The following is a 25,972-nucleotide window of genomic DNA, read 5'->3' on the forward strand; positions in this document are numbered from 1 at the left end:
ATGCTTTTCATCTCTGTTGACCTGAAATACTGGAAAACCTAAATGAAATCTATATTAAGCATCAATGCAGCTTGATATAAACTTCTCTAAATTAAATAAAATGCTAAATGCACTTGGCAAAGACCTTAAAAGACATCTAAGATAGGAAGAATCCAGAACAGAATACCAGTGTAGTATATAGACTTACAGGTGCAGGGATTCGAGAAAATGCTACAGTACATACTGGTATTGTCTGGGCGCCCAGGTGTTATGGGGTCCATAGGATGACCACAGTCCTGCAACTTGTTGCTTTTTTCATCAGGGGTAGCCTAATGAAAGTGATCAGCTGTAGGCAGGAACAGATAAAATATATTTGCTGTCTAGTTTTGGCCTCCAAGAGTGAAAAGCTTGTTCATCATGTATCTGTATAGGAAGGGCCTGGAGAAATAGTGGGTACTGCTTGGAATACATGATTTATTTTCCTGCTGCACTGCATTACAACATGGTAATTTTTTCTATGCACACTTCCTTCTTTTTAAACAATTTTAGTTTTATTTTGTAAATAAGGACATGATGTTTTAAGATATTTGTGGATGTGTTAGTAGGTTCTTGTGTGCCTAAAGAGATCCTACATATTTTTTTGTATTTTTTCTTGTTTGGTACTAAAAGATAAGCATCATGTACATTTAGTAGAGGTTTGTTAAGTCTTCCATACTATTTTTGCAGTCTAGTTGACCACACACTACCTCAAGCTACTAGTGTGTTCTCAAAAAAGTCTGACAAGTGCACCAGTCCCATCCTTCCCACTTAACCTTAAAGACATTGGGGCACGTTAGGTTCAGGCAGCAACATGTCCACATACATGCATGAGCCTTCACAAAGAAAGCTATAGAAGCTATAGAATATCTTAGCAAGACGATCTTCAGTTTAGCCTGCAGAGCAGCCAGTGCTATAAATAAAGTCTGCACAACCAATGAACACCCCTGTAAAAACATCTGTCTGTCCAAACCACTCATCTTCTGTATTACATCCTGTCTGTGCTCTGCAGTCATTTGTATGTCTTTAGGTACTGTGACATTTGTCCTCAATAAAGAACAGTTATCTACACTGACAGTGACAGTGGCTCCATTCAAACCAGGTGAATCTTTATCAAAATTTAAAATAAGTAAATTGTATTAGCTGCAAACACTAAGATCTCATCAAACTCACAGATTGTGCACAATACAACAAGAGATAAATTTCCATCCTGCCCACTCACCCTGCATATTAACTTTGATTTGGAAATGGAACTATTTGCATTTAATCAAGTAATGTTAGCAACAGGTTCGGTCTTAGAAGGTACATTCTGTGCATATTTTTCCCAATCCCAAAAAACTAAAGGAAAGACTATGAAGTCAGAATGTCGTGGCTCTGCTGCCAGAGCACTGAGCTCTACACTCACAGTGTAATAATGTTAAGAGGAGCACTGTCATTACGTCCTAACTACTTCCTGCATCATCTAGGAGCTATCAACATCAAGAGAAGAACAAAGAGATGGCCCTGTGCATTATTGACTGCATAACATATATATCTGTTGGGTTCCCATGGAGAGAAATTGAGCTAATGAACATGATTTTTTAAAGCTCTCCAAGGCTAGAGTAGATGCACTTTCTTCAGTGATCCAGGGTGATCCAGCAAATCTGGAATGGATCTGGCCCAGTATTGAATACTAGTAATGAAAACAAATACTAAATGATTTTTAATAAATGCATTCTAGATTTTCTGGATGACCCAGGTTCACTGATGATAGTGTATCTTCTCCAGCCTTGGAGAGCTTTATTAAATCAGGCCCAATGAAGGGATAAAGAAAAGCACTGAGCCCAGAACTGGCTTTAAGTATTAAGACAAACACAGATAATGGTTTATTTTCCCTAATGCAAGCACACACTAACACGTTGTGCCCTTAATAATGATTTTACAAAATTGCTTTTACGCTGAAATAATCACAAAAGAGTTGTGGAAAACGTGCAAATAATTGAAACAAATTACTTCTTTATTTTCAAGTTACTGCTCATCTAGGTTAAATACAAGTCCAAAGTCAACACTGAAAAAAAGTGAACAAGTACTTTGGCCATTATTTAAACTGCCAGTTAATTTTTCGGGGAGAAGCAACATCTTGCTGGCCCATACAGCCCCTACAGTTTATCTTTACCTTTATTTTGAAATGGCATACCCAGTAATATTAGGTATGTGGGAGCATTTGCCAAACTGCCTTTCCTTCCACAAAGGAAAGGTAATACTTGGCCTACCTAGGCTGAGCACAGGTTCATCAACCAAGTAGAAAGCTTTATTTTATCACAGTACAAGCATGTTTTGTATAGTAAAGGGAAAGAGTATGAATGTTTAAATCTACTAATTCAGTGGTCTCCAACCTTTTCGGACCGTTGGAGCACTAAATTTACCAGTTCCGGACCTTACATGAGTGGGGAGCGGGGTGTCACTCAAAACTTCTTTTTTAGTGACGTCATGATGCCAGAACCCGCCCACTCTCCCATCGCAAATCTGAGCCTGCCATCAGTACAGGGACATGGTCCACAGCTCTGGCCGGTGTGTCCCCCCAGCGGGGTCCTTCTCCTGACCCTGCTCGAGGTTGCACTGGCCAGAGCCGCGGACCACCAACCTTTTCTTGCGGACCACCGGTTGGCGACCTCTGTATTAATTCATTCTGAGCTCTAGCATTTAAATACAATTACTTAATTGGCTAGAGTCTTTGCTTTTTTCCAACTATTACAGAAGCTATTACTTTAAGATATACTGTTTTTATTGTTTCATTTTTTAATAAACCATAAATGGTTTCATTTACTTAATCAAAGGTTTCAAGAATATTTGACAACAAAAATGAAAGAGATAATAAAACAAGAATCAATCTTTCACTTTTGGAATTTTAAAACCTTTGGAAATGTTAGAATGTAATTATCCATTTATTTATGCCATTTGTCAAGGAGAAGCTACGGCTTTCTGTAGAAACAATTTTGGGACTTCAAGGAATAGAGTTAGGAATTGTAACTGTATAAACTTTTCTTATACATAAAATATCACTTGACATTTCAAATGCATGGCAGCCTTAAAGCAAAGGGTAAGCTCAGACACGCGTGAAGCACCCCATGACACTTTACATGTATTTGTAACATTGGAGCTGCTCTCACCTAAAAAGTATCTATCACAAGACCCAGCAGTTTCAACAGGTTAAAACGTTTGCAATGAAAAGTAATATACTGCTGGTACCATACTATACTCAACAAATCTCATAGTCATTGGAAAATTTTTAATTTTATATTATTTTAACATGAGCAAACAAAATAGACAGTCAACAAAAATATACCCACAACACTCCCAGAAAATGTGGCTTCCAGTAGAATTCTCTAGCATGGTTATCATATCTTACAGTTTGGCGATCCAGACATATAATAATGGGACAACATCTGAGGCCAGGATACACTTGAATATCTGATAACCGAGTTGGAAAGAACATGTATAAGAAGATTAAATTTTCCTTTTTAAAAAAATTGACACTTCTTTGCTCATCATCAATGCAATAATTTTCCTCTTTTTGTGTGCAGAATACCTACTCCTCCTATGGTCATTGTAGTTCTATTTTCTGATACTACAAGAAGCACAAGCTGGTGGGAGAAATCATAACCGCCAGCTGAGGGAGAAAGTTTTTGCCCTGTCCAATAGTCAAATACATGCAACAGTTAGGAAGTGAAAAAACAATAGCAGACTAGGAAAGGTAAGTATATATATATATATATATATATATATATATATATATATATTTCTTACAAGAGGGCTCTTAGGCTAAAAGTGACCCTGTAGAGTCACATTTAAGCTGAATTGAAGCTGAACCTGTTGAATGTTATTATTATTATCAGTAGTTATATAGCGTCAACATCTTATGCAGCATTGTACATTAAATAGGGGTTGAAAATGACAGATATAGACAGTGGCACAGGAGGAGGAGAGGACCCTGCCCAGAAGAGCTCACAATCAGGAGATATAAACAAAATAAATAAGTGTATGAGAACTGTTTTACCCACCAAATAATATAATGTAATGTATATTGTAATCCTGTCCATCTTGACCTATGACTCCACTTTATAATCCTATAAGTAAATTTCTTGCCAGCACATTTGCATGTATTATACTCATCACTGCTCCTCAATCTCACTTTCCTGTCAGTTCTACTGTACAGGAAATTGCAAACTGCTGATGCCAAGTCAATGTACTTAGATCACCACATGGGATTTATTTTTCCCAACAAATGTTCAGTTATACTTTAATTAGATTTGGCATTCATTCTCTTTAAATTTTTTACCAGCCCCTAGATTCCTTTTAACCAATTGTTTGCACCTTAAATTATTATTTAACTGTCTTGAAACACATCTTTATGCTGCAATTGAAGGATGTAATTTTTAGGACAGTGCTAAAAATCCGTTTAACAGTTCAAGGGCACAGCTGTAGGAGGGCATTTCAACCCCTAAAGTGCGGCACAAGTACAAACAAACAAAGTTGGCCTTTCCCACACAATGCTGGTATTACTATCGCTGTTCAGAACACTACAGTGAAAGAAGGTTAATTAGCGTCTGCCCCGTGGTGAATCAATACTTTAATCCATTAAATCATAATTAATGCGCTTTTCTCAACAGCAAGTTGTTGGATTCTGTATTGACTGGAAAACCACTGACTGTAGCTGTTGCCTGTGAAGCTTATTATTTATCAGAATGTTTTAGTACTTTTCTAATAGATTTAAAATGAAAAATGAAGCATAGGAGGAAACAATATTAAGCAAAGGAAATAAAATATAAAAAGCAACATTTAAAGAGCCCATGCATTAACTAGTCAGTCGATTTAAAAGCTTAAAACACAGAAAAGATTTTGACAACCATTGGGACTAGATCCAACTAGTCAGATTTTTATAAATTTCAGTTTATCTCCACTCTCAAAAATAGGTTTTCTGCTGTAATAAGACCCTTCCAGTAACTATTTGTAAAATTAGAATTTGTAATTCTGTTATATTTAAGGAGGTCAGTTGAGGTCGGAATCTGGAACCTGCTGATAGCAGTATGTTTTGTAATGCATTTTTATATCTCATTACAGTGAGCTTCATGTAGCTAACTGCATTATGGAAGAGTTTACTGATCTGCATGGATCAATATGTAACCCATATCAAGCTGGTTTGCAGATATTAGATATCAACCAATGTTGTAGCACCATTCTATCAAATCTAAACCATCTTACTATTTAAAAAAGCGGCTGTCAGATCATGAGATTTATCTGACACACTAGAGATGCATCCAGTACGAATTACTTCTAGAACTGTACACTTTCTGATTACAACATATTCATTTTGTGACATACTCTGGGGGTGAGGATAATGGGCCTGATTTATGAAAGCTCTCCAAGGCTGGAGAGAATACACTTTTCTCAGTGAAGCTGGGTGACCCAGCAAATCTGGAATGGATCTAGTCCAGAATTAAAAACATTTGCTAACCAACAGATAACTTTTAGGAAAACTATTCCAGGTTTGCTGGGTCACCCAGCTTCACTGATGAAAGTCTATTATCTCCAGCCTTGGAGAGCTTTAATAAATCAAGGCCAATATATCATGAATGTGAGCCAATAATATGAAGCTGATCAATACATCAAATAGATTGCAGATAGTTTTCCTCATTTACAGCTTGAAAACTATATATAAATATCAATTTTTATAGAGTAAAAATTGATCTTCACTATGAGAAAAGACAATGACAAAAATTGTGCATTGAAAAAGTACCTTTTTGACTACTGAACAATTCCTTTAAATGAACCCAACAATTAGGACTATTCCTCCAACTAACACTACAAATGGAGAAGTATAAAGCACCAGATCATCTCTAAATCCAACATTGGGCCAAAGTGAAGAATGTAAATATTTGCTTCTACTGTGGCCTGACTCCTCCAATGAACCCTATCATGGGCATAATTCCTTAATTTGGACCCAACAATGAGCAATTTTTCTCTTAGTGATTCCAACACTGGTATACTATTTATACCACTGACACCAGTTATGGAGAATTATTCCATTCACAGATGCCAAATAAATGAAGAATGTAAATACTTGAATTTCCTGCTGCCCACTACCCCCAATGCAAACAACCTACTGAAAGTATTTACAATAACAAATTCTTTCAGGTGAGTTTTAACCATAATTATATTTGAATCAAAGTTCACTTAGGTCTATAATTTAGGTCACATGTGGACTATAGTTTTTCTTTACTTGGGACAATCATTTGTGATCATGGTGGGTAAAAATCTAGTAATCCTGCAACGTTTTTCCACTGTGCCAGATTTTTTAAATGACAGGTCACTATTGTTTGCTATCGGAAAGATGCCAAGGGATATCTCCTGCTTTCCATGAAGTCAGTACAGGACTTGTTCTTTCTTACTATTGCTGGAACCAATCATTATTGATTGTTTTGAGCAACAATTATTGAGCCTATTAGTATTTACATTTACTGACTGGCACATTTTATAAAAAAAAAAAATGGCAGCTGTGTAACTACTGCAGTGTTAGAAGCCCCTTTTACACTTGTGGTTGGAAGCAAGATCACTGCTATATGCCCAGGGGCAACAAACCACACAGCCAGACATATCGTGTTGTCTCTAAGAACTATGCCTTAATGCCACTGCAGCTGCAACAATGTGATCAGAATGTTTCCCAACTGCTCCCATTCAGGTAAAAAGGAGTCGTTAGGAGTGTGGCTGAGCCTGTAGTAAAACACTGCTAATAACCAATAATCTGAAATGGTCATAACGCGTGTCAAAAAAGCGATGTCTCACTCAGTGTTTCTAAACAGTCCACAAAATTTTATGATAAAGATATACATTACAAAGTAATATTACTTTTCCTTCTGCACTGTTTTGTTTATTTGGAGATCCCTTTGATCAGGTGAACAAACAAGAATTGTAATGTAATTTAAAGCAACTTGACAATTATATTTTTTAATGTATTTCTATTCAAACCCTTATTAACTATTTACTTAATTTCTATTCTTCTTACTGTTATATTTAAACTTTTGCAATTTCTAATTGCTTTCTTTCATTAATTTTGTAGGGTTTCATTGAAAAATTGCAATGAAAAAAACACCTGTATCGCAACAATCATAATTTTAAACAGGGCATGTTAATAAATGAAATATATACTAATATTTTTCTTTAATTAAAAAAATAAAAAAGTATCGAATGTAGAAATATTCGAAGTAGAAATAATTGAAAGTAAAAAATTTTTTACAATAAAATATCACCACAATTAAACCTTGTTTGTCCTGGGCAAATTTTTTTTCAATTGGTTTATTAGCGTTAAAGACCAGTAGGGATAAAATGAAGAGATCCATATTCTTAAGTGCTTAGTTTTTACACACTGATCAAAGGATTGCTTCAGACTTTGCAACAATCTGTGCAAAGTCACTTTAATACATCAGACAGGGAGAAGGTGAAAAAATGGCGCACCTATCCCAGTGGTGGGAATGGATTAATCAGTGCAGTAAGAAAGTTCGAATTCCAAATGGAATTGAGTTTAGAAATAACCACTATGCTGATTGCAGTTCCATAGGCATCATTTATCTTGCTATTTGCAGCTTTGGGAGCTATTATGTAGGCAAGATGAAACACCAAATTTGGAAGAAAATTTACAAGCCCATATATTCCATTTCCAGTGGGAGAATTGTAAATCCAGTCTTCATAGGAGCTTGTATCATAACTTCAACATAGAAGATTTAAGATTCACTGCTCTGGATAGACTTTACCTCATTCCCAGAGGAGGTGGTTTTTAAAAAGAAGTAATATAAAGAGAAGCAAAATGGATCTTTGATCTTTCTGCAACCAACCAACCAGGTTTGAATGTGGTACTAAGCTTTAAACCATTTATTTATTAAACCTTTTTTATGAAAATACAATAAATATATCAATTTATATATAATTAGAAGGGATGACTCCACGAGGGATGTTGTCAGTCGGCTTGGGGATAACTGTCAAGGGGCAGCGTTGGAGGCTGTCTCTCTGGTTGTTGTTGCTTTGTTATGGGAGTGCATGATTTTTGCATAGTATAGAAGGTTAGTTTGTGTGTTTTTAACCTAATTTTATATTATACATATGTGTTATTGTTAAATTTGTTTAGTGCAACATTGATATTATTTGATATTGATTCCAGGAGTTGCTTGCTTCCCCTGCTGCTGCCTTGCACCTGTTTTGAAGCCTTTATTTAAATAACCATTTTGATTTTCATGTTTCTTCCATATGGGTTAGTGTAAGGTATTATAATATTTTAAATTGTGACTAAACATGTTTTATGGTTTATTACATTTATTTGTAATTATATATATCTTTAGGTCTCAAAAATTCCTGAAAAAGCGTACTGGACTGCGAAACAAAAGAAATCTTACTTTGAGGCCTTTTCATGGAATATCTACAATTTGTGTGATTTTAACTTGATATGCCTTTTTTATGATGATTAAAAAAAAAATCTGCAGTTTTTAAATTTAAAAAAAATGTTGTAAATGTGGTAGGTGCCTCAAAAGGCCCTGATTTAACCTTTAGTATTCAAGGTAATGTAATTAGTTCATCTCTATCAAGTGGCTTACAACCACAAGTACTTTATGAGCTGAGCTTTTAAAAGTAATTGTTTCTCGGCTTTTGGCAGTGGAACAAGTCCAGTACAGCTGAAAAAGGTTTTGATAACCCTCACAAGCTATTTGAGCCTTTTACACCCATTAAAACCACAAAAACACCTTCATTTTCCTATCTTTACAAAGCATTAGTACCATCTTATCTCAAACATGCTATTTTTTAATTCCAATTTTTTTTTTTTACCTGAGCTAAGGGTATGGAGAAAGATAATCAATGAATAAGGGACATTGAGATTTTTTTCAGGTGGAAAGATGAACGAATCTGAATTTGTTTACCTGGACAAGCGATTATTGAATAATTATATTATCACTTTATCGAAACATAGAAATGATTAATATAAACAAATATAACTTTAGGGTTGCTAATTTATTGTTCATTATAAAATATACAAGAATATGACTTTGTGACTGAAGTAAAAGAGAATAAAGTGAATGTCTATTATATACAGCATGTATATATAGCACGTATAAATTGAAATATGATGTCGTAGAACATAGAACTAGAGGTAAGTGGAATGGAATAAATTCAGTCAGATTGGCGAAGAAATCCAACTGGATTAAAAAATTTAGAGTCAGAACTTGTATTTGTATTCAATGACAGGTAGAGTAGGGTTTAGTCAATACAGCTGTGAAACAATGATAGCAGAGCTCTACTATACCTGTCAATAAATAAAAAAATACAAATCCCAACTCACAATTTCCCAAATCAGAATGGATTACTCAGATTAGATCCAGCATTCAGATACTTTAATGACTTGTGTTTGTATATCTCCTGATCAGAACACAGATTGCTCAAATTACAAGCTTCAATGCAAGGTCAGAATAACTGATCTGATACAGAATCATCACTGATTGGAACTATCTGACTACCATTGGATAGAACCTTTCTCAAGTATAGTCTTTAAACTATGATATGTTTGTTTTGTGCATTGGAGTATTGTGTATTGGAGCAATGGGGGAAAGCACAAGGGAAAACTGTATTGGAATGAAAAAAGTCAGTAATAGAAAACTGTATTTTAATTCTGATTATTAGATCATCAATCAACCCATATGTTGCCTATTGGGGGCAGGGGTAGTTTGTATTTAAATTTTTTTTTTTTGTGGTTTTGAGGACAGGGTTCTTTGTAGCCGATGTCCAGTTCATAACATTATTTTGATTTTGTTTTGGATTTGTAAATGTCCCCAGAGGTATGCCTAGCTCTTAATGTCCTTATTACCATAATTTTGCTAATAATCCTAAGGATAGACCAGAAATAAACAACAAGATATACCTTCCATAGTCTTAAAAGTATTTGATGAACCCATAAAGAACTAATCTAGGGTACCTTTGCTCATCCCTACTTTTAATGTTAATTACTATTAAAGTACAAAAACAAAGCTCTTATGTCTATATAAATATATAGCTGTGTTCGTAATAGTGGGTTCAGTAAAAATGTACAATAATTAAACTATTAAGCTTCCAAAGCTAAGCCAAGAATTGAATACTATAAAATGTTCTTTCAAGTCACTTCAGCTTTACTTTGTCACAAAACATGATTTAGGCTGGTGGATAGGCAGATTATTTTGAACATTCTGTACTGACATTTCTGTGCTCAAATCCATCATAAAATGATTGTCTGATATAACACCTGCAAAACAGCAGAGCCGTTCATTCCTAAAATCTTCTCTTCCTCATCAAATGGCCTGAAAGACAAAGGACAGTAAACTTCTCGACCTGTAAATACCCAGCAGCAAGTTCCTGCCAAGTATTAGTCTGTTTTCAGAAAAAATATCTGATAATTCATTTTTTTAAGAGAAGAGTTTTTTTCTATGACATGGGAAGATAAATGACAGAGAAAATAACTCTTCCTAAATGTTCCCTTTTAAAATGTAGAACTCTGGCTACAAAGAAAAAAAAACCTCCTATAGCACATTTTGGAAGCTTTGAAGTCTGCAATTCTGCTACAGAAATATACATGCGAAAATGAATGAAATGCATAACAATTTGAAATAATTACCGTTTCATTGTAATACTTTTAAAAGCACATTGCTAAGCATAAAACAATATGTTTTCTAAAATGCAGTTATGTAAAATAGGCAATGCATAGTTAAACTCTACCCATGCACAATTAGGCAAAGCCTCTTTATATGACCATTGTGACCATTGTAAAGAGAATAATTTAAACTGGCGGAAATGAAAACATTCTAAGGCTTTAACCCTTTTCCAGTCTTACCAGCATATTTCAAAATTATGGGAGTTTGTCTTTAAAGGATGGGTATAACAACTGTGTTTGGAAGTTTACTTTCAATTTTCTTCCTGGTACCTGATAGGAGGAACGAGAGAACTTCCACCTGCAGTGGAAAATTTTACTGTGTAGACCAGCCATCCTCATCTCTTAACATGGGAAAACTCTCAAAATAACCTTTAGGTCATAGGAATCCCCTGATGATATTAACAATGTCCACACCTCACAGCACAGCGCAGTGGCCAGTGGGAAAAATGCCACAATTACAGGTAGCCAAAAGGATCATTGGCATATCAGTGGTAACTAACCTGAAAACTCCATATTGCTCAGTGTTCAAGGAACCCCTAGCAAACTCTTGAGAAACCCTGGTTCAGAAATACTAGTAGAGAGGGAGACCACATTGCATCTGAGCTCTGTCTTTGGGTATACTTCCCTAAAGTGTAACCTTCCTGCACAGACACTAAGACAGAAGATATAACATTTGTGGTAGGTAACACACAATAAACCTGAAGTTGACATAAAATAATTTAAAATCAGAACTTCATTAGCTTTATCTACTACTTGCAGCTGGGAAATGCACTACAGCAGAAACGGTTCTTCGTATAGGCAGGTCTAATACATGCTTGTATGGTATGTGTGGTAAATACCAAATGACTGTCTATTCGAAAATAGGTCTACCCCCACCCCATTTCCCATTTTTACATGAGAAAATGGGTAAAAATGGATAACTTGACTATAAACTAAAGGATGCCTTGTTCTAGTCATCTAGCTATCCGGTCGTCTACATTCAATCACTGATTGCCTATGTGTCTTTAGTGGCGTGCTGTATTATTCAGCTTAGTTGTACTTTATAGTTCCTAGCTAGCTGTTTTTCTAAATAACTCATTCAGGCTTTCTGTGAATGGAGGCTAAATGAATCAATTTAAATTCAGATTCAGCAGGCAGCTAAAGACATGGGCAGTGGCTGAATTGAGTGAACCTGATGGTTTGAATGAGGAGTGAAAAGTAAAGCAAGGCCCTCTAACTCAGACATACTGTAAATAAAAGCCAAGATTTGAAATACAATTTGCAGTAATGCAAGCTCCTGTAACTATTTAATGACCATGACAAAGTTTGCAGTTGTTTCTTTTTGCTTTTTTTTTTGTTGCTTTGTTTGTGATTAACTCACAATGAGAATTTTATACAGTAACTGACACCACACTGCCTAATATTATGTTGAGACAATTATCTGTCCTAATTGTATTTATTAAAATAATGTACCTGTTCTGACTTACATACAAATTCAACTTAAGAACAAACCTACAGTCCCTACCTCGTATGTAACCCGGGGACTACCTCTACTTAGTTATGAGACATATATGGGTTTATTTCTTTATGTATTTTAACAAATAAATTCTGTTTTGATCATAGCATGAAGTGGTTCAGCATTTAATGCTTTTAACTGTAATTACTTTGTGTAGATGTTACATGTATTGTGGAAATGTAGCATTGATTTTTGACAGACTGCGTAATAGTTTGCATTTCATTATGTACTATTCTAAGATTGTGTTGTTCACAGTGCAGTTTAATTTAGATCCTGTGGGCAGTGTTTGTTGAATTAGAAAATATACACACATTCTTAGGAGAGTTGTTTCTGTGAACTTCTGTGCCAAGTATGGTTGTGTGTAGGCAAGAAAGGTGTTGTAGGGAAATATCCCTTTGAATTTAATAGGACCTTGAAGAAAGGGAATTTGAAGCTGTAGATATCCTTAAGGGGATCCAGTAATAATTTATTGCTTAACATTTATTGCATTTCTGAACATTATACTATGATGAAGTATTTGCAGAGTACACAGGGCCTTGAAATGAAAAAGAACAAAAACAGACATATTCGGTCTTACTAAACAGTATAATCACTAGTGAAGACTGTAGAGAACTGGCCCATCAGCTGATAAATCTTAAAATATTAACTTGAAATATTTCATACATATTTCTTAAAAGATAATATAGATAGTAAAATAAATCATCTCTAATCCTTACTCCTGAAAGAAACAATTAAAGAATAATTATACATTTTTGGGGTCATATTTAAAGCACAGTGCATGTAACATTCCCCCAACTTTACAGTCAGTTAAAATACATGCACCAGGAAGATGCACCTCCAGTAAATTTATGGTGAATGTCATAATTACTGCTTTATATATACAGTAAATCATTATGTAATGGCATTACTTTTTAATTACCTAATCCCCAGCTACATAAGCAAATTTCTTCTGGATATTAGATCTTTCAATTGAAAATTAGAAGTGGGGCAAAACCACTTCACCTTTTTTTAATTAAATCATCCTTTTTTTTTACCAGGCTGCGAAAATGTACACCTTGCCGATATTCATGATGTTCTAAGATACTGAGATGATTCTGATGCGTGACCATACTAAAACTTTCTTATTAAAGACAACAATAGTCTGGAACATAAGACTAGACTTCTCATTCCTGCTGCTGATGACCTTTTGTACACTTTGATAGAATAGACCACAGAATTATTTTCCGCTCCTTGCCTTCCTGCTAGCTGTCAGAATATTTGTTCCCTTGGCACAGATACCATTTAAATGTAGTACAATTAAAATGAAATGCTCTAAATAATTTCAGAGGGAAAGGTTTATTTTGAAGCTTGAGGCAGAGTGAGGGCACTATTGGGAATTAGCATTCCAAAAGCGAGTCAGCTGCCATAATACCTAACACAGCTATCTCTGTGCCGACCCCTTCTTGAGCTTATCAAGAGCTGCACACTCTGGTTTAGCCTGTGTCAATCCTGCCAAGTAAACTGCTATTAGGCAGGCATATCTCTCATCGATCACATGTGACAGGCTCTTTTATGAGAGGGTTTTTTCTTGTTTTTATTTCAGAAATCTGTTGCGGTAAGGTTTATTTTGCTTTGTACTACATTGATAATTTGTTTATATATTGTGGATTTTTATTTTTGACCAATATAGTTGTACCAGCAAAAAGAAGTATAGGCAATGATGCTTATTAACGTGAAAATATGCAAATATTAATGATAAGCAGACAAGTCCTTTATTGGAGAAAAGACAGGTTATGTCCCTTCTGCAAAAAACAAACTTACCTGCCTGTTTAAAATCTTTTCTGTAATGTACAGCTGCATAGTGTAAGATCCAAACATACCCAGCTGCCAGGAATGAATAAACTCCCGCACATTGAAAACAGAGGTTACTTCACTTTGTCTTAGGCTTAGTCTACACGGACGTTTTCCCCGGCGTTTAACCATGTTTGAAATTCCCATGCATTCCAATCCGTTAATCTACACCAGGACGTTTCCTTCAGGCATGTTTTTTATGAGCTTTATCTTAAACGTTGCTTGCAATGTTTAAAAAATTAAAATGCAGGGTAAACGCGGGAAAATGCTCCTATTGAATTTAATGGAGGTTTTTACAAGCATTTTTAAGATTTTTATAAAAGCTTCAATTGAAAACAATGGGGGCTTTTTTAGGCGTTTTTAGCAGGACTTTGGAATCTGGATGCCCACTTTAATAAGGAGACTCCCAGATCTCCGCAACCTCACCCTGGGGAATGAGTACAGGGGTACAAAAAAAACCTTACTCATACCCTGAAAGGGTTCAAATATGTGAAAAAAAATAGGACAAGGCTTTAATGTTAAAGTATTTTAGTAAATGTGTGTGTGTTTGTGGAACTAAACTTTTTTTGACAGGTTATCCCACAATGACAGGATGATTCCTACAGCTGCATTCATGACATGAGCACAGCCATGGGACGCCTCCTGACAGTGAGGGATCCCTGGCCACTAGGGGTAAATGAGGACAAGGCTCCCCATTCACCTCTAGTGCTTTGTGATTGGCTGAGGAAAGGGAAATCCAGATGACAGCTCAAGCATTATCAGGATTTCCCTTCCCTCAGCCAATCAGGGAGCGGAGCAATCAGCGGAGCTCTGCTATGATGACAGCTCCGCTCTCCGGATTATTCTCAAAGTCCTAGAGGAGCTGTAGTATGTTTTCTTGGATACAGAACACATGTCACAGCTCTTCTAGGACTGCGGGAGTAATCAAAAGAGAGGACTTGTTTAGGTTGCTAAATCTCTCTAAATTTGAGGATCATTTGGTTTCTTTTTATGTTCTAAATTCCAACTGGTGACTTTATTTAATGGGCTTGGTTCCTTTACACAACCCTAGTGGGCAAGTATGGCTCTTGGAATTGTATACCCTCCGGAAACAATTGAACAATTAAAAAATTAAAACTCATGAAATTATTAGAATATAAAGTACATTATATTATTATTATATTAACATGTATTATTATAAAAAGTACATTTTAAATGCCACATGCAGAGGTCCATAAACAATGTTTACATTTATCAATACTTCAGGTCGACAACTTTATATTTATCAAAGTGCATGAATACATTCTTGAGTTGTCAGTATGCAATAGTATATTCTAATAAAAATATATATAGTTTAGCATTTTAGAGCAGTCAATCAAATGTCAATCTGCCTAGGCTGAAATTATATCATTAGTCTGCTGCAGATAGGAGAAAACATTTTGTTTGTCTTCCTCTCCCACAAAAATTAAACTAAAACACGATAGGTTTGTAGCAAGTTGGTGAAAGACTGAAGCAGAGGTCTTGACATTTGTGTCCAAGAACAGCACAGAGAGTAGGATTTGGATGATTTTATCATATAAGTTGGACGCTCAGTTCAGGAAGCAGATTGTCCCCCTGGATAATATCTGAGCAAAGTGCCTGTCAGCAGATAAATTAATTATGAGTCCTACCATGATATCAAAGAGGTAATATATACCTGTAAGACTTCTTTTACACTTGCAGTGGAAAGCCACATGGTTACCTGTTTCCAGACACAAAGCAAACTGCTGCTATGCGCCCAGTAGTGGCAAAAAACACTGCAGGTTGACACATTTGCAAACATTGCCCTTTTTGGCTGTGTCACAGTTCTTCCTACAGAGGAGGAAAATCAACCAAGAGTTGTGATCGACTGCAGCCACATACATATGTGTGCACAGTATGGTTCCCAACTGCTCCAATTCAGTTGAAAGAGAACGAGGTTGAGCTTACGGTAGGTAGTAACACAGTAATGACTAATAACTTTAAATTCTTTCTCCTCTTACTCAAATCTAAACTGCTGTTAGCAGTCAGACAAATGTTCTCCTGACAGTAGTGTTGCAAATGCCACTCATAAGGAAAGCTAAAATGAGTTCAGAGGTTGCTAGGGGTTCCATGAGCAATGAGTAATTTGTATCTCTTAGGTCAGTTTAACTGATACCAATGATCTTTTTTGGTTATCTGTATTGGTGACATTCTTCCCAGTAGCCAGCAATGTAAGTGGCATTCTTCCTACTGACCACTATGCTATTGTACTGTGAGCTGTGGATATAGTAATTATAACAGAGGTTTCCTGAAGATCTGGAAGTTTTAACAAGGGTACACTCATGTTATAAAGGGTGAGAAACACTGCTCTGGAGGAACCTTAGGGATTGGAATAGCTGGACTAATGTATGGACTTACTTAAAAAACAACTATTTAACCATCCTAAAATTGTTTTATAGCCCAATCTGTTTATCTAAACTGTGTATTAATATACTTATTTCTTAGTTTGCAAAGTTACCATAATTACAAGATGCAACAAGTCATTTTTAGTGTTAATTCTTCCTAGCCTGTGTAACCGGGGACGTGGAAGCAGTGTGTTCGCTGCCTGATAAGTGTCCCTCTTTTACATATCAGGGATTTAAAAGGTAAATGGGTATTTTAGGTATAAAAATTGTAAAAGAGCCAAGTATTTCTATGCAGCTTAGGGTAGTAAATAGAAGCACACAAATACCACTTTTCCTTTCCTTCATTTTTATATATACATTCTAATAATCCTGTGGAAGCTATTTGGAGAGGCACCAAAAACACTACTTTATGAAAATCTGTTGTACTGAGTTTTTCATTATTATGCTTTGTACCTAAAGCAGCAGTTAGTTTCATTTAGAGATAAATTTGGTTTTGCTTGGCGTGTTTATGTCATTATTGGACACAGTACAGATGGGAAATCTATGCTTACAGCAAAGTCTATGTCATTTTTCTTTACCAGTCTTCTAAAATAATTTCCTTGTGCTAAAGTGCCATTCCACTAGTCATGCAGACCTTTAATCAACAATTCTCATTATTTACTTGCTTTATGTGCAATGCCATGCTACTTTTTCCAGGTCATAAATAGGGAAAAAAATAACTGCAGTCTACCTGGTATCCAGTAATGTTACTGACTTTTCCCAAAAGGAATCTTTCAGCCTAAAGCCATCTGCTGCACAGCTATTACAAGAAGTTAATCTGTCAAGATAAATATCTTCCCGCACCAAGCATGACATATGCTCTGAGTTTCACCAATCAAAGGAACTATTAGGTCATAAAATAGAAGAGGCTGATCTCACTTTTCAAGATAGCAATTTTTTTTTAAACTATAGTAGCTTACACTTCTGATATATACTTCTAACACATCCAAAAAAAGATTGGTATCTTTTTAAATGCACTGTCAAATGTCCACTAAAAAACTAAAATTAAACTTTTTTTTTTTTTGTTTATTGCAAATTATTATTATTCTGTGTTATCTTATATGTTATTTAATTATCAGTGCCAGAGCATACCTGCCTGGTCTACCCTTCTATGAAAACTGTGATTATTCAAATGGCCACTTCAAATTGAGCCTTACTGGAATCCTTCACTGACCTCTGCAGCTGCAGGCACTGTGCAGTAATTAATCCTTAAATTTAAAGCAGAGAATACTTTAACTGTGAAGCCTAAGTACAAGGAGATAAAAGACAAACGATATTGCAGCTTTGCATTCTTTAAAATGTCATTCATTTTTGTAAATGCGTGTAAGCAGTGTAATTTAACTCATTAACATGTTGTAATCTCCTGTAAGGTAGTACTGAGTCTGAAGAAGGAAAAGTAGCATAAATAACTAGCCAGATTTGCTAACATGTGTTCCAACAAAGAACATGAGGAGAGATAGAGAGATCAGGGTGAAAGAGTTGAGTTAGTTGCTTCTATGTTCTCTGTTCAATGAAAGGCTGAGGATACGCTAAAATCTGTGTTACTTGACTTATGAAGTAAAAAGTCAGGTTTCTGGCCTGCTGGACTGGGATGTACTGGCTGTGCTATATTAATCCAATAACTGCATAGAAATAAATACAAATCCCTTGCAGATTCTATATATGTATTTCATCTTTGTATGGGGGTGTTTGCCTGAAGTGCAGCATTTCAGCAGCTCAGTTTATTCTGTTTGTCAATCAACAATGAGTTAACAGATTTCCTTATCAAAACACTAAACAGGTACAGAAAGAAGTAACAGAGCAGGGTGCTGAAACCAGACTTAAAACTGTTCTGCTGCTATTGTGAAATTTGAGAAAGAATGGCTTCATAGTGCCTGAAGTTACAGAGGTCACTTTTAATGGTATTTGAAAAAATAAAGCTAGAAGGTTTTTGATTATTTTTTTTATTTATGTGCATCTACCATTATTATATTTTATTTCTTTTTTGCCCAACTGTACTTTGTAGTTTGTACTAATCAGCAACACTCATGGCCACTGCAAATTGGAGCATTCAAACTCTGACTCAGACAGAGCTCAAGGGGCTTGTTAGACCACTACTGACAGCCCAATGCATCAGGTCAAATTAGATCCAATACAGCAACCGTATGCACCCATGAATCAATCCATAACTTTCTCATCAGTTACACCTCCTATATTTGTTATATATTTCCTTCCCTTTTAATTAACATTAAATAAACTATTTTTAATCTGAAGTGAACTTCGGATTCCTTTAAACAGCTTATTATGCACGGAAGAAGTTGCTGTTTTTTTCAAGCTACTCCACGTGTTTGATTGTGTGATCAGAACACTACTTTACTTTGCCAAAGAATAAAAATGACTCATTTTTAGTACAACATGCCCTGAATCAGTCCTGTTCCCACTGTCATATAATGTCTAACTGAAGTGTTTAATGCTTGTGCACTAAAAAAGAAATAATGAGAAACTTGAATTTTTGAGATAAAACTTTGAGTGGGATAATCTGGATAATCAGACAACTTTTATGTGCTCAAGTGAAACATTAGGATAATAGATGTAATTATGATCAAATGATGACTTAATGTTGGAGTTATTGACCAATAATGACCCAGGTTATAAAGAACATGAGATGTCCTTATTGAAAAAGAATGATTAAGTGTTTCCTAATGTATTCATATGTGAACAACTTTAAAGACTTGTGAGCATTACTTTGTGGCTTTTATTAGATGCATTTTTTTTCTTGCTGCCTCTTATCTGCACAGGCTATTCTGATCATAAGATAATGATGGGAAATCTTATTTCATGATTGTCAACAGAACAGCTAAAAAAGTCTTCCAGTGCAGAAGCTTGTTTAACTTTTATGTTCAGGAGGGGATTTACCCTTAATTTAAAGTTCTTCTTACTTTCTTATTGTGTAGAAAGTAAAGGGACAACTCCCCAATAGGACACAGACAAACAACAAACTTACAGAGGTTTGACCTGTCACTACTTTAAAACAGAACCATACTCACCTCTGCTCCAGTGATGCAACATCTTTGAGTTCCTTTGCCTGTGCAGACATATTTCTGATGGCAATTTCCAGAATAGGGATCCTCAACCATCTAGTCTGGCCAAAGTCTAATTACTCAGAAGCATGTGCATTGACGTTGATTTATCCTCGCATCTGGTAGATACCAGGATTGTACACTGCACATGTCCAGTGTACAGTTGGTGAAGGAGAAGGTGAAGGTAAGAATATTCCAGAGAAGACATAGGTTTGTATTGCTGAACGATTCAACAAGAGGATGCTTCCCCAACATTTACCTATTTTTACCTAGATATGCATCGTCACCGAATTAACCATTCTGAAATACTGGACATTTAGTGCCCAAGGAATGGTAAGTGTGATTCTTGTTTGATATGATGATACTAGTCCACTTGCCCTTAAATATTGAAGGAAGCTTTTGAGGGACTCCTAAAGCACCACAGCGTGATGCAAACTGACACCATGCTGTTCTGTACCCCTGGTCTCCAGTAGTGAGTGACAGCAAGGGAATAGGCTTTTTAGCAGTTCCCCTTAACAAAAAAATGGTTCCCTGATGCTGGTAAACGCCAAGCATTTTAGAACCCCTAGTGGATGGTGCTGGCTGGGGGGGTTAATTTCAAACCATTCTGCCCATTGTTTGAAACAAGCAAGTGTTCCCCCCACCTTTGGTTAACTGTTGGCTGTTGGAGTCCTTTAGACTACCAAACTAATGCAGTGCAGGTAAGAGAATGTTTGAAAAAAAAAGAAAAGAAAAAAAATCCAGGGTCCAATGCTGTTCTGTATGACCCAATCCTGTATCAGCAAAGCAGAGGAAGACAAGCCTCCCTGTCACCAATTTGCTGTGCTCAGTTAATTCTGTTGATGGACTTTCCCATGATGTCATAGCCAATATATGGACTTACAAAGTTACATAGTTACATAGTAGGTTAGGTTGAAAAAAGACATAAGTCAATCCAGTTTAACCACTAGGTTAATATTCATATCCCAGATATAAAACCCTATAAGACACAGTTGGTCCAGAGGAAGGCAAAAAAACCCTGGTACAATTTGCTTTAACAGGGGAAAAAAACTCCTTACTGATTCCATTAGGGAATCGGATGTTACTTGGATCAATTGTCACTGTTATTTTTCTTTAAAGCCTTAATACCCAGTTATAGTTGATGCCAATGTCAATGATGCCGATGGCAACCTTTCCCTAAGACTTCCTGAGCACTTAAACTATGCAGGTCACTCATTAGCGTGAGACCAACTGCCTGGCCCCCAAAAAGAGAAGTATTTGGTCCTTGAACCCCCACCCCACTGGCTCCATCTCGTGGTCACTGGGGATGCTGATAAACCTGATCTTGGTCACCGTCAGGTCTAGGTGCTTTAGGAAGGGAGCCCTGTTTTTAGGGAAACCCTCATCTTCAAAGCACAACCTTAAGTACTCAAGGGTATATGAGCTTGTATTAGCAAAGCAGTATAGCTGCATTTTAAAAATGAGAGATAAAAAGACATTAGCCATCCTAGTGCTAAATTATGTACGAACAATTTCAGCACCATGGAAAGCATGTCTACAAATAGACTAAGGAACATTCTTGATATTAAAGCCATCACTGTAGTACAAAGAACTATTTGTGTTTCAAAATAACAAAATTTACCTAGTGAACGTATATAATATATAGAGCAAATTCTTAGACAAAATAATGGGGAAATCTTGGTGAATTTTGGATGAATGTTTGCATTTTATTACTTGCAAATGATTGACAAGTAGACACCACATTATGTCCCTGCCACAATAGAAAAGGAAAACTAACACATTTACTGTTGAAAATAATTTCATAAAACATTTTACCAGCAAAGGTATTTATAACTGGTTGAACTGCAGATCTCCTTATAGATTTAGGTAGATTCTCAGAGGTTGGCCAGCTACACTATTATGTGCAACAGAAGCCAGGTCAGTAAAAATTGATCCCATTTTCTCAGTTGGACTTCTCATTTATTTTACATTTTGCAGTAAAATGAATAAAACACAGATGGGCTGCTGGCAATACCAGACATTTTAGCAGGGCATATAGCTGCTGGAGTTTACAAAAGACTCCAACAAATATACCTTGTTTATCTATGTGATTGTTAAAATAAACTTTCTAAAGAATCTCAAAGACAGTGTTGTCCAGTTATATAGTGTAAAGCTTTTTTTTGGATAAAAATAATTACTGTGAAGGTCTTGGTTCAACATGCATAATAAAATTATATAGCTTGAAGTGTCAAGCAATATCCTGTCTAATAAAATATACTTGTCTCAAGTTTTTGTTAAAGAGTGTCTAGACTAGTGCAATTTTATTATGAAGAGGACAAAGGATATTTATTTTACAATACTATCATGACACTTTATTGGAATTTAAAATATAGGTACAGTTTTGAGATTTGAGAATAGTTTTTAGACAATCAACTCATTTGAATTAGGATAAAATATGTATGTTTCAGGGCTGAATTAGACTACTATTTAAACCATGGGTGCCTAACCTAGGCCCGGGGGCAACATCAGGCCTGCAGAGCTGCCAGATCCGGCCCTCGGCTCATTCCCTCTCTGCTCATTGTCTTGCGAGGGATAGGGCACACACATCTTCTATGTTCCTCTATGACATGGTGCTACCAGGAGAGGGAGAGAGTGGGCGTGTCCTATAGACCTGTCAATCAGATGTGACTGCTCCCCGCCCACCTTGTACTGTGAGATAATCCCAGAAGCAGCATTAGAGCTGTGTCTGTGTCCATGCAGCTGTCATTATCCTAATGTATAAACCTTGATATCTCTTAAACTGATAATCATTGAAATGTGATATTTTCAGGGTACAAAGGGGACCCTGAGAGTTTTCAGCCCCCTGAACAACAATATTTGCATGATATGGGGTCATAAGCATAAAATCCTAATAACAAGCAGCAATATTTTCACATTAAGGGCGGCTATTTCAAGACCTTAGTCCCCAAATTGAGTTTACATGTTAGGGACCCCTGGGGGCCACCTTCATGGCATTAGGGTACTGTCAATTCGCTCTGTGATGTGGTGCCCCAAATATATACTTGTTCGTTATAAAACTTCAAGAATGCACTCCGAATGGAGGTGAGGTTGCGGTGCGGTTACCACTTCCTCATGCTATGGAACCCTGGCTAGGGGGAGACGCTACGTACAGCTTACTGTCACCTGGAGTCAAATCCGCAGATGCTGCAGTGTGACAGACTGAGTAGCTGGTGGGGTGCTTGTTACACTTACATTCTGTGACCCTCAATTTCTATGGGAAATGTAGGAGCCAGTAGGAAATGCCTTTTGCCCCCCCCCAGTACAATTTTAAACCCATCATATCACACCACCTTGTCACACATAGCTATCCCCTTACTCTATGAACCCCAATTTCTTTGTAATAAAAGGAAAACGTAACTGTAAATGTAACTGTAAAATGTAAAGGACTCTTGAGGTTAACTCCCTCTAAAATGTCCTCACTATGGCGCCAACACAAGATGCAAAAAACTATACCTGTCATACAGTGCTACCCTGTCACACATAGATGGCCATTTACCTTCTGTCAACCCCAATTTCTCAGGAAAGGGGAGATTTTGGGAATTGAGCCAAGTAAAGGTAGTCTCTATATAAACTAGCCCAGTCTGCCTGTTCAGTAATTCTAACTGTCCTAATGGTTATCACCTGCTGTGTCTAAACTGGCTTTTTAGTGAAATTTAATTTAGATACTTCCCATTATAAGATGATGTTAAATGTATTGTGCAGTGTTTTTTTAGCACCAACATATTACGCAGTGCTGTACATTAAATAAGGGTTGCAAATGACAGACAGATACAAAGAATGACACAGGAGGAGGAGAGGACCCTGCTTAGGAGAGAGATGATCAACTGATGTCAATTGTACCCTGCAATAACCCCTCCCCCTATAAGTGGTGCCCCTGGTGGAGATTACAAGCAAACATAGAATACATCCTGCTCAGTCCACTGCTCAGTTTATTAACACGAGCCTCCCAAGCCCAACCTATATTAGGCAGGCTTTCAACATAATACAAATACTGGCAGTCTCTTACTTTGCTGCTAATATTCTGACTGGTAAGCTACAAAACTCTGTTTTATTCATAGGGATTTTTTTATTTTATCAATTTGACAAGTCTACAAATAAACATTTTTAGAAGTTATAATATTTTACCTTTAGGCCTTTAGATAAACAATATTTCCTCTTCAATTCTTCCTTCTTGGTCTGCCAGGGATTAAACCCATTTAGTCCTATGTTATATGCATCATTTCCCCATATCTCCCTCTTCCTCCCCTACTTGCCCCATACCCACTTACTCCCTACTCCTTGTTATTCCCTATACCATATACTTGTGTGTGTCCCCAAGTTAACCCCCCCCCCTTAGACCGGGTACAATTCACATTTTTTTGTGAATGGCTTGTCATAAAATTTTCTCTTCCGTCTTTATAATTAGGGTAAATGTTCTTGACCCATTGGAGATTTTCTGTAACTGATTGTATGTTGTTACTCATGGACATTACATCTGGTACCTTTGTACTGCTTAGTACATTATTTGTATGCTATATCCACATGTTGTACACATTTACGTTTAACCATGTTTTTTGTTGTATTTTTGTTATAAAAATTTTAATAAACTTGATTGAATCATAAATATTGCTAAACTCAATAAGTCTCCTACATGCTGTATATGAGCACATCAATAGGTATGTTTGATCAAGTTCTTAGACAACATTACCTAATACCCTTTGTAATTAATTAACTTTTGATCACATATATACCAAACTTTAACAAGCTTTTCCTTTGCTCCAAAATTGGACTATTTTTCCTTACCTACAATATAAACGTTCCTATATAAGGCCTTGAACAACACCCCTAGGTATGTTTTACTTTCTTACAACTCTAAGGGATTTTTCACTGTAAGATCTGTGTAAGGTTTGTGAAAATGTGAAATAGGCTTCCTTAGGCAGAAGTTTCAGCAACTACTATAGATTGCTGGATGCTTTTCTAGAAGCACAGAGCTTTAAAGGAATCCAGAAAACTTCTGATTACCTATATAAATACTGTTAATATTTATAAATTAATAAATAATAATAATAAATTAAATAATTCATGAATTATGTTTTTAAAAATATGATTCCATGGTGTATTGTACTTGAACCTGAATTTATTTCCCTGCTCTTTGGTTGCTAAGCTGATCATCCCCCTGCATTATTCACTAATTCTCGAGTTTTTTATGTGTTCATCTCTCCATGATCTGTAATGAGTGTATTGTGCCCGTCAGCTACTTCTGTCTCGTTCTCGTTAAAGCCTCCTGTATGCTGGAAGGCTGCATAAATCTCTGGAGGGAGGCTGTATGTTGTAAGTAGTGATGTGCCATAGACTGGAATACTTTTATATCTCACGTGCTTTCTAGATTGTACAGCTTAAGCTCTTTATCACGATGTCAGTAATTACATATATATGGATTAGAGGTCCTCCACACCATAAACATATTAGTATATTAGGTGGAAAGAAGATGTCAGATTATATACGATAACATGGACCAGGTATAGAATTTCAGTGCTTATATTCAAGGATTAGTTTAAAACAGCAGGTACATCCATCCAGGGAGATAATAACTTTAAAATCAGATTTAGAGAATATACCTCATTCTCCCTCAGCTCTCTGTAATCTACTGCAGCAAAATCCTGGGGTACACACACTACCACCACATTCCTCTTTTTCTACGTAGCATTAAACATCAGTACTTTAACAGAATTTGGGTAATGTTTTTTATTTATATGTTTATTGTCATTTATCCCAGAATGTCATTGTTATACTTTGCATTATGTATTCTATAAACCCAGCATTCACAATAAATGAGAGCACATCTGATCAAATTGTTATTAGATCACCTTGAGCTCTTTCTGGGATGTCTCATCTATGTTCTGGTTTTATACAGTTGATTATAGGAATGACGCCTGTAGCCATTTTCAATATTCGTTTGGCAATGTTGACAATTTTTCTGGCACTTTTATAAAATATGCATCGTTTGACTACTAATTAATACAGATAACTTTTTGTCTGTTGTTAAGTGAGGTTTTTCTATTTCCATTTTATTGTTATGCTTCTTGCATTTTATTGAAAATGGCTTCTTGACCTCATCCCTCTTTAAAATTCAATAGTACTTTCTCCATGAACTCCATGGGCTCATTTGCTTAACTAACATGGCAATGGTCATTTAGCATGAAGTGGCTTTGGTTATACAGTAAGCTCCAAATTAATGTTCTGCAGCATTATAAAAATGCTGGAAACATGATCAGCAGGATATACCACAGGTTACATCTTTTCCACTGTTCATTATGGTTTAGATTTTTTCTTTTGCTATATATTTAATCATTTAAAAATCTAGGAACAGGAAATTTTAGCCACTGAAGATTCATCATCAGCATGTACCCATTATTATTTGAGTGAAAAATGT

At 36.0% G+C, this 25,972-nt stretch overlaps 1 protein-coding gene across 1 annotated transcript in view; it reads right to left on the minus strand.

Moving 5' to 3' along the window:
• PITPNM3 (PITPNM family member 3) overlaps window positions 1-25,972 on the minus strand; it is a 293,907-nt gene that overhangs the window by 95,909 nt on the left and 172,026 nt on the right. The window lies entirely within an intron of this gene.

Source organism: Pyxicephalus adspersus, chromosome 1 (genome assembly GCF_032062135.1).
Source record: "Pyxicephalus adspersus chromosome 1, UCB_Pads_2.0, whole genome shotgun sequence".
NCBI classification, from domain to species: Eukaryota; Metazoa; Chordata; class Amphibia; order Anura; family Pyxicephalidae; genus Pyxicephalus; species Pyxicephalus adspersus.